This window comes from Entelurus aequoreus, linkage group LG02 (genome assembly GCF_033978785.1).
Source record: "Entelurus aequoreus isolate RoL-2023_Sb linkage group LG02, RoL_Eaeq_v1.1, whole genome shotgun sequence".
NCBI lineage: Eukaryota > Metazoa > Chordata > Actinopteri > Syngnathiformes > Syngnathidae > Entelurus > Entelurus aequoreus.
In genome coordinates, this window is record NC_084732.1 from 25,181,646 (window position 1) to 25,195,069 (window position 13,424).

At 40.2% G+C, this 13,424-nt stretch overlaps 1 protein-coding gene across 2 annotated transcripts in view; it reads right to left on the reverse strand.

The window, feature by feature from the left end:
- nptnb (neuroplastin b) overlaps nucleotides 1–13,424 on the reverse strand; it is a 120,737-nt gene that overhangs the window by 19,632 nt on the left and 87,681 nt on the right. The window lies entirely within an intron of this gene.

The window sequence follows — 13,424 nt, forward strand, 5'->3', positions numbered from 1 at the left end:
ACCGCGATACTAATGAACCATATTCGGTACTATACCGCCTCTGAAAAGTACCGGTCCCCTGGTAGACAGAAAAGGGAGAACAGACGTTTTTTGGCTTAAAAACTAAAGTTAAAAGGTGAAGTTATAACACTGAAACGCTCTCAGGAAGTGTTTTAGCTACTTCTAAATCACTAATCCTCGCCTCCGTGGCGACAAATAAAGTACGTTTCTTACAAGTATCATCCTTGCAGGACGAGGAATAGCTAAAAATGCTTCACTACGTCAAAATGTAAACAAACGCCATTGGTGGATCTACACCTAACATCCACTGTAATGATACCAAGTAAGAGAGCGTATCTAGTCCATATTACTATGATTACATCGATATTTTTTAACTTCACAACATCTTCTTTTGTTGTATATTGTGTTTAGAAACCCAGTAAATATGTCCCTGGACACATGAGGACTTTGAATATAACCAATGTATGATCCTGTAACTACATGGTATCGGATTAATACCCAAATTTGTGGTATCATCCAAAACAATTGTAAAACATCCAAACAACAGAAGAATAAGTGATTATTACATTTTAACAGAAGTGTAGATAGAACATGTTAAAACGGAAAGTAAGCAGATATTAACAGTAAATGAACAAGTAGATTAATGATTCATTTTCTACCACTTGTCCTTAATAATTTTGACAAAATAATAGAATGATAAATGACACAATATGTTACTGCATATGTCAGCAGTCTAAATTAGGAGCCTTTGCCTGTTTACTTACTACTAAAAGACAAGTTGTCTAAAATGTTCACTATTTTATTCAAGGACACACTTGCAAAAAGAAACACATGTTTAATGTTTAGTACAGCTACTATACTCAGGGGTGCAGCTTCAGGGTTGTTTGGTAGGGTAGCACGCGTCGAAGCGGTGTACAACCCGGAGCTGGAACATGGGCAGGGCAGAGTGGGGGTCTTCCCATGTTTGAGAATTGTATTTATTGAAGAGTTGCCAGCCAGCAGATTGCATAATTTTGTATGAATAGCACACAAAAGCAAAGCAGTTTTGTTTCACATTTTGATGAAATAGCCTCTGTGTTTTTTCCTGACCTACCGTGTGTGTGTAATATATATATACACTACCGTTCAAAAGTTTGGGGTCACATTGAAATGTCCTTATTTTTAAAGGAAAAGCACTGTACTTTTCAATGAAGATAACTTTAAACTAGTATTAACTTTAAAGAAATACACTCTATACATTGCTGATGTGGTAAATGACTATTCTAGCTGCAAATGTCTGGTTTTTGGTGCAATATCTACATAGGTGTATAGAGGCCCATTTCCAGCAACTATCACTCCAGTGTTCTAATGGTACAATGTGTTTGCTCATTGGCTCAGAAGGCTAATTGATGATTAGAAAACCCTTGTGCAATCATGTTCACACATCTGAAAACAGTTTAGCTCGTTACAGAAGCTACAAAACTGACCTTCCTTTGAGCAGATTGAGTTTCTGGAGCATCACATTTGTGGAGTCAATTAAACGCTCAAAATGGCCAGAAAAAGAGAACTTTCATCTGAAACTCGACAGTCTATTCTTGTTCTTAGAAATGAAGGCTATTCCACAAAATTGTTTGGGTGACCCCAAACTTTTGAACGGTAGTGTATATGTATATATGTGTGTATATATATATATATATATATATATATATATATATATATATATATATTTTACACATATCCATATACCTGTGTGTGTGTGCATATATATATATATATATATATATATATATATATATATATATATATATATATATATATATATATATACACATATCCATATATACAGTATATGTATATGTATGTATATATATATGCAAAATACGATAAGGGTATCGCAACTGGCTCACCTTTACAGGTACTCGCCCCTGCACCATCTGTGAGCCTGTGGCCTCGCTCTCTTCATCTCTCCTTCCATCAAGGCACCGGCGGGACTCTGCATGGCAGGGACGTCCTCCTCCCTGAGCCAAAACTAAGCTTGACCGCATACCTCAACTGGACATGAGTTGGTTGGCATCAGCAGATTCTCAAATGGGCACCCCCCGTCATCAACGTTTCGTCGAATTAAGCCCATGACGCTTTGGAGGGGCTCGACGGCAGATCCAGCGTCCTGGATCTACCCCCGCTGAATGCCACCCAACTCTATGTCCCTGCTCTGCCACCGCACCTTTCTTTGTAACCAAATCCAGCGTGATGCTTCCTCTGCCCTTCTAGTGGTGTTGGCTACCAGCCGCTTCCTAGCCAGCCCCTCGATCCCTAGCAGTCCGAGTGCTCTCCAGAGCGACCGCCCCGCAAAGCCTCTACAGCCCACCTCCACCGGTAGGTTCCAGGCCTTCCATCCATTGTGCTGGCTCTCGAGGATGAGGGTTTGGTACTTCTTGAGCTTGCGTTCGTACGCCTCCTCCATCCTCTCTTCCCAAGGTACTGTCAGCTCGATAAGCACCACCTGTTTGGTTCCTCTAGACCACAGAACAATATCAGGTCTCAGGGTAGTGTGGGCTATCTCCTCTGGGAATTTGAGCTGCTTCTTCAGGTCGGCCCGCATCTCCCAGTCGTTTGCTGTGGCCAGGACTCCTTTGTTCCTCCCTCCTGCTGCTGCGCTTTCACCTGCCCTGACGAAGTGGATGAAGCGTGCCCCATTACAGAGCTGCCTTGTCCTCTTCCTGGCCTGCTCAACACCTTCTGCCAGCTGAGCAAGGATCTGGTCATGACGCCACCGGAACTTGCCATCTGCTAAGCTTGAGTGACAAGAGGAGAGGACATGCTCCAGGTTAGCTATCTTCCCGCAGAGTGTGCAGCTGGGGCTCTCTACCATTCCCCAAGTATGGAGGTTTGATGGGGTGGGCAGGACATCATATGTAGAACACAGCAGGAACTTGATCCGGTGGCCTTCCATGCTCCAGATGTCCTGCCAGGTTAGAGATCTGTCTTTTACACTCTCCCATCTAGTCCAGCTGCCCTGTTTTTTCATGGCTACTGCCTTGACATACCGGCTTTCCTCCTCAGCCTTTCGGACCTCCCTCTGCACCAAGCCTCGCCGCTCCTTTGGGTCAGCTTTGTTCCATCTTGTTCTGGATGAGCAAACCAGACCAAGTCTTCCCTGGGCTACTGATCCCACAATGTCCGTGTGATGCAGTCGATCCTCCGCCTCCCTCAGTGCTTTGCTGGCTAACCACTTTCTGCCTGATCTGACGACAATGCCTGCCTGCCGTACTCGCTCGTCTTTGCTGTCTCGTAGCATCATGGCCTGGCGTGTTTTTGTCACCTTGTACTCCTCCACCACTGATGTTATTGGCAGCTGTAGCTTGCTTCCTGTGCTGTACAGTCCAATGGAACAGAAGCTTCTTGGGACACCCAGCCATCTCCTCAAGTAGGTGTTCAACTTTTTCTCCAGACTCTCAACTGTGGATACAGGTACCTCATAAACCAGGAGTAGCCAGAGCAGACGGGGAGAACCCCATGTTGGTAACCCCAGGCCTTATACTTGCCCGGGAGGCCGCTCTTTTCGAGGGATGTCATGCAGGCTTCTGCTTGGCTAAGCATTTCTCTCACACTCAGCCGGTCATTGAGGTCTGCCCTATACCACATCCCCAAGCACTTCACAGGTTTCTCTTGGACAGTTGGGATGATGTTCTCCCTGATCTTGAAGCGAAACTGGTCCTGAACACGCCCTTTCTTCAGAACTAGGCTTCTGGACTTTGCCGGTTTGAACTCCATCCTTGCCCAATTGGTGAGCTCAATCAGGTCCTCCAAAATCCATCTTCCTTCTGGCACTGATCTTGCTGTGATGGTAAGGTCGTCCATGAACGCTCTAATGGACAGCATCTGGATTCCGCTTGCAAGGACTGCGCCTCGACCTAACTTCTCTGCCGACTTGACAAGAAGGTTCATGGCTGCAGAAAATAAAATCACTGAAATTGTGCAGCCAGTGACAATGCCCACTTCGAGTCTCTGCCAGTTGGTGGTGAATTCTCCGCAGGTGAATTGCATGTTGAACCTGTCAAAGTACTGACGCAAGAGTTCCTGGAAATGCTCTGGTATGTGGTAGGTCTTCAAAGTCAGCTCCACTAACTTGCGGGGTATCGTTCCATAGGCATTTGTTAGATCAAGCCACAAGACTGCTAGGTCTCCGTGGTTCCTCTTTGCATCCTCGATGATCTTGGAGATTACGCTGGTGTGTTCGAGACAGCCAGATACACCTGGAATGCCACCTTTTTGAACTGAAGTATCCATGTAGCCATTATCCAACATGAAGGTGGTTAACCTCTTCGCCAGAATCCCCAGGAAGAGCTTAGCTTCCACATTGAGGAGGGAGATGGTACGGAATTGCTTAATCCCTGAAGAGTTTTCTTCCTTAGGGATGAAGCACCCCTCAGCCACCAGCCATTCATATACCTGTGTGTGTGTGCATATATATATATATATATATATATATATATATATATATATATATATATATATATATATATATATATATATATATATATATATATATATATATATATATACTATATACTATATATATGTATATGTATGTATATATATACTGTATATATATATATATATATATATATATATATATATATATATATATATATATATATATATATATGTATATGTGGGTGTGTGTCTATGTTTTGCCATCCATTTATTAAGTGACTGTGATAATCGGCAAAGAGTAATATCACACTGCAAGATTTTGAGGAGTAAAAAAAACCCACACATTTCATAACGTATCATATTGAGGTCATGGGAGGGAGGGATCAGTAAGGTATTAGAGCTTCCAGATGTTCCTATTCAAAACATAACTCCAAATTGAATTCCACAAAAGAGAATGCAACTTAAAAAGGAAATTGTTTAAATTGGCTCTGATTAAATAAACAAGGGGGAATAATGGCTGTTTAACACTCGGCTTAGAAATAAGGCATACGCAACTATTTGCCAATAGAACAGGTGAGCGTCTTCATTTGACTCTTTGCATCGTCAGAGGATAACCGCTCTTCCACTAATCCACCCAAATTACAATAATTCCTTCCATGCAATTAAGCGGGATGAGGCCCGGAGTGAGAGTTTTTCTGCTGCACACGGATAGTAGAGCAAAAGGCGGAGGGGAGGGGGGGCGGTCTAAGCTCTTTGGTGACATCACCCCTCACTCTAATTATGGAGCACACACGTGCTGCCCTGAGCTGGGGTGTGGCCAAGCTCATTTGCGCCTTATCCTGTGACTGTATTATATCGCTGAGTGACAGTGCAGAGACAACCATCAGAGTGGCACTAAACGAGCAGAAACCTCAATTTCACACTCCTGCGATTATTAAACTGTTTGTGCCAGGCGGAGATAAAGAGAGACGCCGCATGCGAACGTGCGGGGAGGGGGTCGAGGTCATAGCTGTCAGAGAGGAGGACGTGCGCTCGGACGTCAAAAGATAGACTGACAGAGAGACAGACGTTAAATCAAATATATTTGAGCCACTGACTGGCTGGGATGATATTTGTTCCTGAGCACCAGCTTCCTCTGCTGCGGACGTTTATTTTTGGTCTTTCTTTTGTCAGGGAAAAATGGCCCTGTCATGCAAAACACAAATGTTCTCAGGTTATAGTACTACAGAAAGTCAACAGAAGCTTTAATGACTTGGTTCACAACAGTCATTTTAAAATAGTAAAAAGTAGGGCAGATACGTTAGCGGGATTTTTTTTAATAGACGGATAGCACAGGAGCCGACGGAGAACCCAGTAAATTCTGATGCGGTTATAGGACAATATAGGACAAATCTCTTAAAAGTACAACCTACCTACGAGAGTTGTCCCAATCCGAAATCGGTACGATATCAGCAAAAAACAGTTATCGGATTATACGGGAGCGGCGTGGCCCGGTTGGGGGAGTGGCCATGCCATCAACCTGAGGGTTCCTGGTTTGATCCCCGGCTTCTACCACCCTAGTCACGTCCGTTGTGTCTTTGAGCAAGACACTTCACCCTTGCTCCTGATGCGTCATGGTTAGCGCCTTGCATGGCAGCAATGAATGTGGAAATAGTGTCAAAGCGCTTTGAGTACCTAGAAGGTAGAACAGCGCTATACAAGTACCGTATTTTTTGGATTATAAATCACAGCTTTTTTCATAGTTTGGCCGTGGGTGCGACATATACTCCGGAGCGATTTATGTATGAAATTATTAACACATTGCCGTAAAATATCAAATAATATTATTTATCTCATTCACGGAAGAGACGAAGCAAAATGTCAGCAATCGTCACTCACACGTCAACCAATAAGAATTTGGCGGGGGAGGGTCATGGTAAAAGTGCATTGTGGGTCATGGGATGCTAACTGCTATATGCTATATGCTACTGCCGTAGCTATTAAAATGGATCATTTCTACATTGGCGGTAACTTATAAAAACTGAGAAGGACTGAACAAAAATGCCACCGAAAAGGAAATCATATACTGCAGATTACAAGCTGGACGTAGTGAAATATGCAGCAGAAAACAGCGATCGAGCAGCAGAAAGAAAGGACGCTAGCTGAGCATACCAGGAGCGACAACGAGGAAGAAGATTTCATCGGATTTAGCGATCAGGAGTGACAGATTGTTTGGTAAACGTATAGCATGTTCTATATGTTATAGTTATTTGAATGACTCTTACCATAATATGTTACGTTAACATACCAGGCACGTTCTCAGTTGGTTATTTATGCCTCATATAACGTACACTTATTCGGCCTGTTGTTCACTATTCTTTATTTATTTTAAATTGACTATTCTTGGTGTTGGGTTTTATCAAATAAATTTCCCCCAAAAATGCGATGTATATATGTTTTTTTCCTTCTTTATTATGCATTTTCGGCCGGTGCGATTTATACTCCGGAGCGATTTATAATCCGAAAAATATGGTATAACCCAACGGTAGGGAACCTATGGCTCTCGAGCCAGATGTGGCTCTTTTGATGACTGCATCTGGCTCTCAGATAAATCTTAGCTGACATTGCTTAACACGATAAGTAATGAATAATTCCGCTGGTAATCAGTTTTAAAAATAACGTTCAAAATATAAAACATTCTCATGCATTTTAATCCATCCATCCGTTTTCTACCGCACCTGTTCAAGAAGTCGTAATATTGGTAAGAAGTAATTTATTTGTTATTGGTTAGCTTCAGAATAATAATGTTATTAAAAAGAATAAGAGACTTATTATACTCTAAAAATGTTGGTCTTACTTAAAAATGCACACATTTAGTTGTATTCAGTGTTAAAAATATTATATGGCTCTCACGGAAATACATTTTAAAATATTTGGCTTTCATGGCTCTCTCAGCCAAAAAGGTTCCCGACCCCTGGTATAACCCGGGGTATTTTTTTAAATTTTTTTTGGTCATAAAAAAATACAATCGTGTGCTTACGGACTGTATCCCTGCAGACTGTATTGATCTACGTATATTGATATGTAATGTAGGAACTAGAAATATTAATAACAGAAAGAAACAACCCTTTTGTGCGAATGAGTGTAAATGAGGGAGGGAGGTTTTTTGGGTTGGTGCACTAATTGCAAGTGTATCTTGTGTTTTTTATGTTGATGTAATAAAAAATAACAATGTATTCATTTATTTTTTTTTATTTCTTGTGCGGCCCCATACCAATCGATCCATGGACCGGTACCTGGCCGCGGCCCGGTGGTTGGGGACCACTGCTATATAAGACTTCTGATACAGGCAGTCTGTTCTGCTCTCGCTAATGCTTGTTCCATTTGAGAGACTTTTAAGAGTCTTTGTTTCAAAACACTTTACAACCGAACATATAGAACTAAAGTATGTCAATATAACATACATAACTTACAATATCCAAATTCGGTATGTTTATAGGTACCGACCAAATTCAAACTACAAAACTACAACTGAGATGCTCGTTACAATCATGGTGCACAATAAGTTAAATATGTAAATTGTGTATTACAAACACGTTTTAAGGCTCAACAAAAAATTACACTGGCACATTCAACTTAATAACTTAGGCCCCATTTACACTGCACACAAAATCAGATTTGTTTTTGCCTCCACGTGACACAGATCAGATATATTCTAAACTCTCCAAAGTGCTTCAAATCCGACCTTTTCACATTAGATTTATGCCGCATCAAGAGGTAGTCTAAATCCGATTGGAATCAAATGTGACTGCAGTGTACCATAAACGGAAATGCAACCTGAATGCGACCCAATTACGACTTTTACGTCAATTACGACTTTTACGTGAGCTACGTCATTCATGTCTGCAGGAAAAGACACAAAAAAATCACAACATCCGGTTTTGGTAAGCAAAGTATTTTTACGGCAGACACATTTTTACTGTTTTACTTGTCAATACTGCACAAATAATAGGCTATATGTACTATATGAAGGTATATGTATATATGTACGTACAGTCCAGGCCAAAGGTTTGGACTTACCTAATTTCAATGCGTTTTCTTTATTTTCATGACTATTTACATCATTAATTTTCACTGAAGTCATCAAAACTATGACACCTGTGAAGTGTAAACCCTTTCAGGTGACTACCTCTTCAAGCTCATTGAGAGAATGCCAAGAGTGTGCAAAACAGTAATCAGAGCAAAGGGTGGCTATTTTGAAGAAACTAGAATATAAAACATGTTTTCAGTTATTTCACCTGTTTTTCTTAAAGGCCTACTGAAACCCACTACTACCGACCACGCAGTCTGATAGTTTATATATTAATGATGAAATCTTAACATTGCAACACATGCCAATACGGCCGGGTTAACTTATAAAGTGCAATTTTAAACTTCCCAGGAAACTTCCGCTTGAAAACGTCGCGGTATGATGACGTATGCGCGTGACGTCACGAGGTCAAGGGAAGTGTTTGGACCCAATTCAAATACCTCTGTTTTCTTCGACAAAATTCCACAGTATTCTGGACATCTGTGTTGGTGAATCTTTTGCAATTTGTTTAATGGACAATGGAGACTGCAAATAAGAAAGTTGTAGGTGCGATCGGTGGAGCGGCGGACTACAGCAACACCAACACCAGGAGGTTGTGTTGTGTTTTGAGCAGGATATAAGGCTGCAGCTAACGATTATTTTTCTATCGATTAATCTATGGATTATTTTTTCGATTAATCTGTTAATCTATAGATTATTTTTTCGATTCATCTATGGATTATTTTTCCTTTTACCGATTATTTTTTATTTTATTTTATTTAAAATGAAGATGAAAAAATAAAAGTAGGCCAGTTTTTTCAAAAGGCATGGCTTTTATTTACAAAAAAAAAAGTATGGCCACTCAGTCAACATTGACAACAACATGACAAAATATTCTGTAACAATGTAAACATTTAAAACTTTTAACATTCAACAAAATTAAAAGTAGCTTATTTGCTTTTTAATGTGCAAATATAAAAGTAAAACACCCAGTGCAAATCTTAATATTCTGCAATAGTATAAGCATTTAAAAAGTAAAAGTATTGCTTATTTTGCTTTAAAATGTGCAAAAATAAAGATAAACATCCAATACAAAAAAGTGCAAAACGAAATATTCTGTAACAACAGTGTAAACATTTCAACAAAAGTGAAAGTATTGCTTATTTGCTAAAATGTGCAAAAATAAAGATAAACATCCAATACAAAAAAGTGCCAATCTAAATATTCTGGAGCACTGTAAACATTAAGTATTGTTTTTAAAATGTGCAAAATAAACATCCAGTCCAACACAGTACACAATAACCAATTCTACTCATTCCAGTGAGTGACTAACAGTTGTAATGAAGAAAGGTTAGCATGTCTACTTGCTCTGCTTCTTTTCTTGTTTACAATATTCCCAGCAGCTGAAAATAGGCGCTCAGAAGGGGTCAATGTGGCTGGAACTGAGAGGTAATTAGCCTTCACCTCAAACCAGGACTGCGAGCGAGCTGAGCTGCAGTTTAAGTTTCTAGAAGGTCAACGGGCTCATAGTGATGTTACTAGTAGTTGACTGGGAGGTGTTTATTATCATTTGGGGAGAGTCCGCTGCCTGATGCTCACCTGCTAAACACCTATCTGCTCCACGCTGAAGTGCTGACTACATGCGCTATGAATACGCACTGCTGATTGGCTGATAATGCTTCGTGTGTACCAATCAGATGGTTGTATGGGTGGGACAATGCTGCGTGTGTACCAATCAGATGGTTGTGTGGGTGGGACAATGCTGCGTGTGTACCAATCAGATGGTTGTATGGGTGGGACAATGCTGCGTGTGTACCAATCAGATGGTTGTATGGGTGGGACAATGCTGCGTGCTGAGACAGAGGCAGAGGAGCAAAGCAACTTGTTAAGACTTTAGCAGCTAAAGTTAGCTTTAGCTTAGAAACTCGTTGGGTACACCCCCGTACCGAACCGAAATCCCCGTACCGAAACGGTTCAATACAAAACACATACCGTTACACCCCTAGCAGATACAAATGACACATTCATGTTTTTGTGTAATGATGACAACGTATGATAACGCGGACGATTGACTAGTTGATGGTTGATGGTTTTCTTTTCAAATGTTCGTTCATAGCCGTTGTGCTGCTATGATAGGCCATTTCCGCTCGACACAGTGTGCATACACCAACATTATTAGGCTGTGTATTGAAATACTCCCACACTTTTGACGACTTTTGGCATGCGTTTTTCCCCTCGCTCGCACAGTCTGCTTTGCGCTCCGCCATGACGGTAGTGTGACGTAATTATGCGACGCGTCGACGCACAAAACCGGCGTCGACGTATTTACATAACCGATGACGTCGACTACGTCGACGCGTCGTTTCAGCCTTAGCAGGATAGCAGACGCACTACAGTGAGTACGCCTGCCGCCGCATCTAAGTTAGCTTCTGTTTTTTTAGCTTCGCCAAGCTGAATATTATTAATCGTGTATTTACATGTTCATGGTTTAATAGTATTTTTGATCTTCTGTCTATCCATCCAGTCAGGGTTTTTTATTTATTTAGTTTCTATCTGCATTTGAGACTGATGCTATCACGTTGGCTACGTAGCTAGGTTAGCTTCTATTTTTTTAGCCTCGCAAAGCTGAATATTATTAATCGTGTATTTACATGTTCATGGTTTAATAGTATTTTTGATCTTCTGTCTATCCATCCAGTCAGGGTTTTTTTTTAATTTAGTTTCTATCTGCATTTGAGACTGATGCTATCACGTTGGCTACGTAGCTAGGTTAGCTTCTATTTTTTTTTTAGCTTCGCAAAGTTGAATATTATTATTTGTTGATTTACATGTTCATGGTTTAATAGTATTTTCGATCTTCTGTCTATCCATCCAGTCAGGGTTTTTTTTAATTTAGTTTCTATCTGCATTTGAGACTACGTTGGCTACGTAGCTAGGTTAGCTTCTATTTTTTTAGCTTCGCAAAGCTGAATATTATTAATCGTGTATTTACATGTTCAGTCACTGTGAATGTCCATTTCGCGTTCTCGACTCTCATTTTCAAGAGGATATAGTATCTGAGGTGGTTTAAAATACAAATCTGTGATCTACAATAGAAAAAGGAGAGAGTGTGGAATCCAATGAGCCAGCTTGTACCTAAGTTACGGTCAGAGCGAAAAAAGATACGTCCATCACTGCCTCTCAAGTCCTTCACTGTAACGTTCCTCATCTACGAATCTTTCATCCTTGCTCAAATTAATGGGGTAATCGTCACTTTCTCAGTCCGAATCTCTCTCGCTCCATTGTAAACAACGGGGAATTGTGAGGAATACTAGCTCCTGTGACGTCACGCTACTTCCGGTACAGGCAAGGCTTTTTTTATCAGCGAGCAAAAGTTGCAAACTTTATCGTTGATTTTCTCTACTAAATCCTTTCAGCAAAAATATGGCAATATCGCGAAATGATCAAGTATGACACATAGAATGGATCTGCTATTCCCGTTTAAATAAAAAAATGTCATTTCAGTAGGCCTTTAAGTACATAACTCCACATGTGTTCATTCATAGTTTTGATGCCTTCAGTGACATTCTACAATGTAAATAGTCATGAAAATAAAGAAAACACATTGAATGAGAAGGTGTGTCCAAATGTTTGGCCTGTACTGTATGTACAGTATATGTATATGTATATGTATATATACATATACTTAGATTCCGAAGAAATAGCAATTGTTGAATGAAGGACCAGAATAGACATGTATGTTCTGGCGTATTTGCTTTCATTTTACGTACATAGCCTAAGTTGTTTACGTAAGTGAGTTGAAAAATAAAGCTAACGTAGATCCACACTCATGTCAGTGTCGCCTCTACTTAACAGCCATAAAACGATTAGAACCCTCCCAAATATATAACACTATATATATATCAATTCATACAATATATTTCTTTAATTAATTTTCACATAAAAAACCGCACCAATTTTTAAGCTGTGGCGACTTTTATTTTATTTTTTACTAGTAGTAGCAGCAACTTCCTTGTTTATTTAAGGAATCCGGTCAACTCCATTTTTTTTCACTTGATCAAACTGCATGCATGTGACAGTGGGGCCTGTGTGCGTTTATACTGGAGTCTGATAAAGATCACATTTTACTTGCAATCTGAACAATCAGCTGGAAGAAATCTGATTTGGGCCGGTTTAGCCTGCAGTGTAAACATAGTTAAAGACTACTTCCTGACTAAGGCAACACACTGTAGCCTATATACTACTGCTATCTAACGTCTTGGAATTGCAACTGCATGCAAATGTACTTGCAAATTAGACTCCGAAGTGTAAGACATCAATATATAACATCTGGACTGCACAGTTATCATTATTAGCTCACAGTTAAAAGCTGAAAAAAAAAAAAAGATTTTAATAATACACTAACATTTATCAACACATAAATATACCTAAAATATAAATTCCCAGGTAACTGGAATTTGTACCGTACACTCCCTTTACGTTTACAACAACAATTTGATCTCAAGGGACATTACTACTGTATACAATTTAGATAACTTAGAGTAGTCAGTGCACCGTTTGGGAAGCATTATAGAGTTACGGTCTTCTAAAACTAAGTCACAAGTCAGCACACCTCACTGTGTTTAGGCTTGTTATTATGTTGGAAAACTGCCATGTGCCCCCCCCCCCCCCCTCATGCAACCCCAGACCATGACACTACCAAACTGTAGGCAAGACACACTTTTCTTGCTACGCCATTGTGTTACCAGCTATTTAGACAAAGGAGAGCAAATCTAGACTGCTATGACCAAGTTTAGTATTTATATAATTCCGTGAAAAGATATACTGTGATACATATGCTTGCTGAAATGTGAGGGATGTCGTCACTTTTGCAAGATAGGGCTCACCATTGAACCATAATGGCAGACCAAGATCTTTTTGCCATCCTCGATTGACCTGGAAGTATCCTGAAAACTAATGG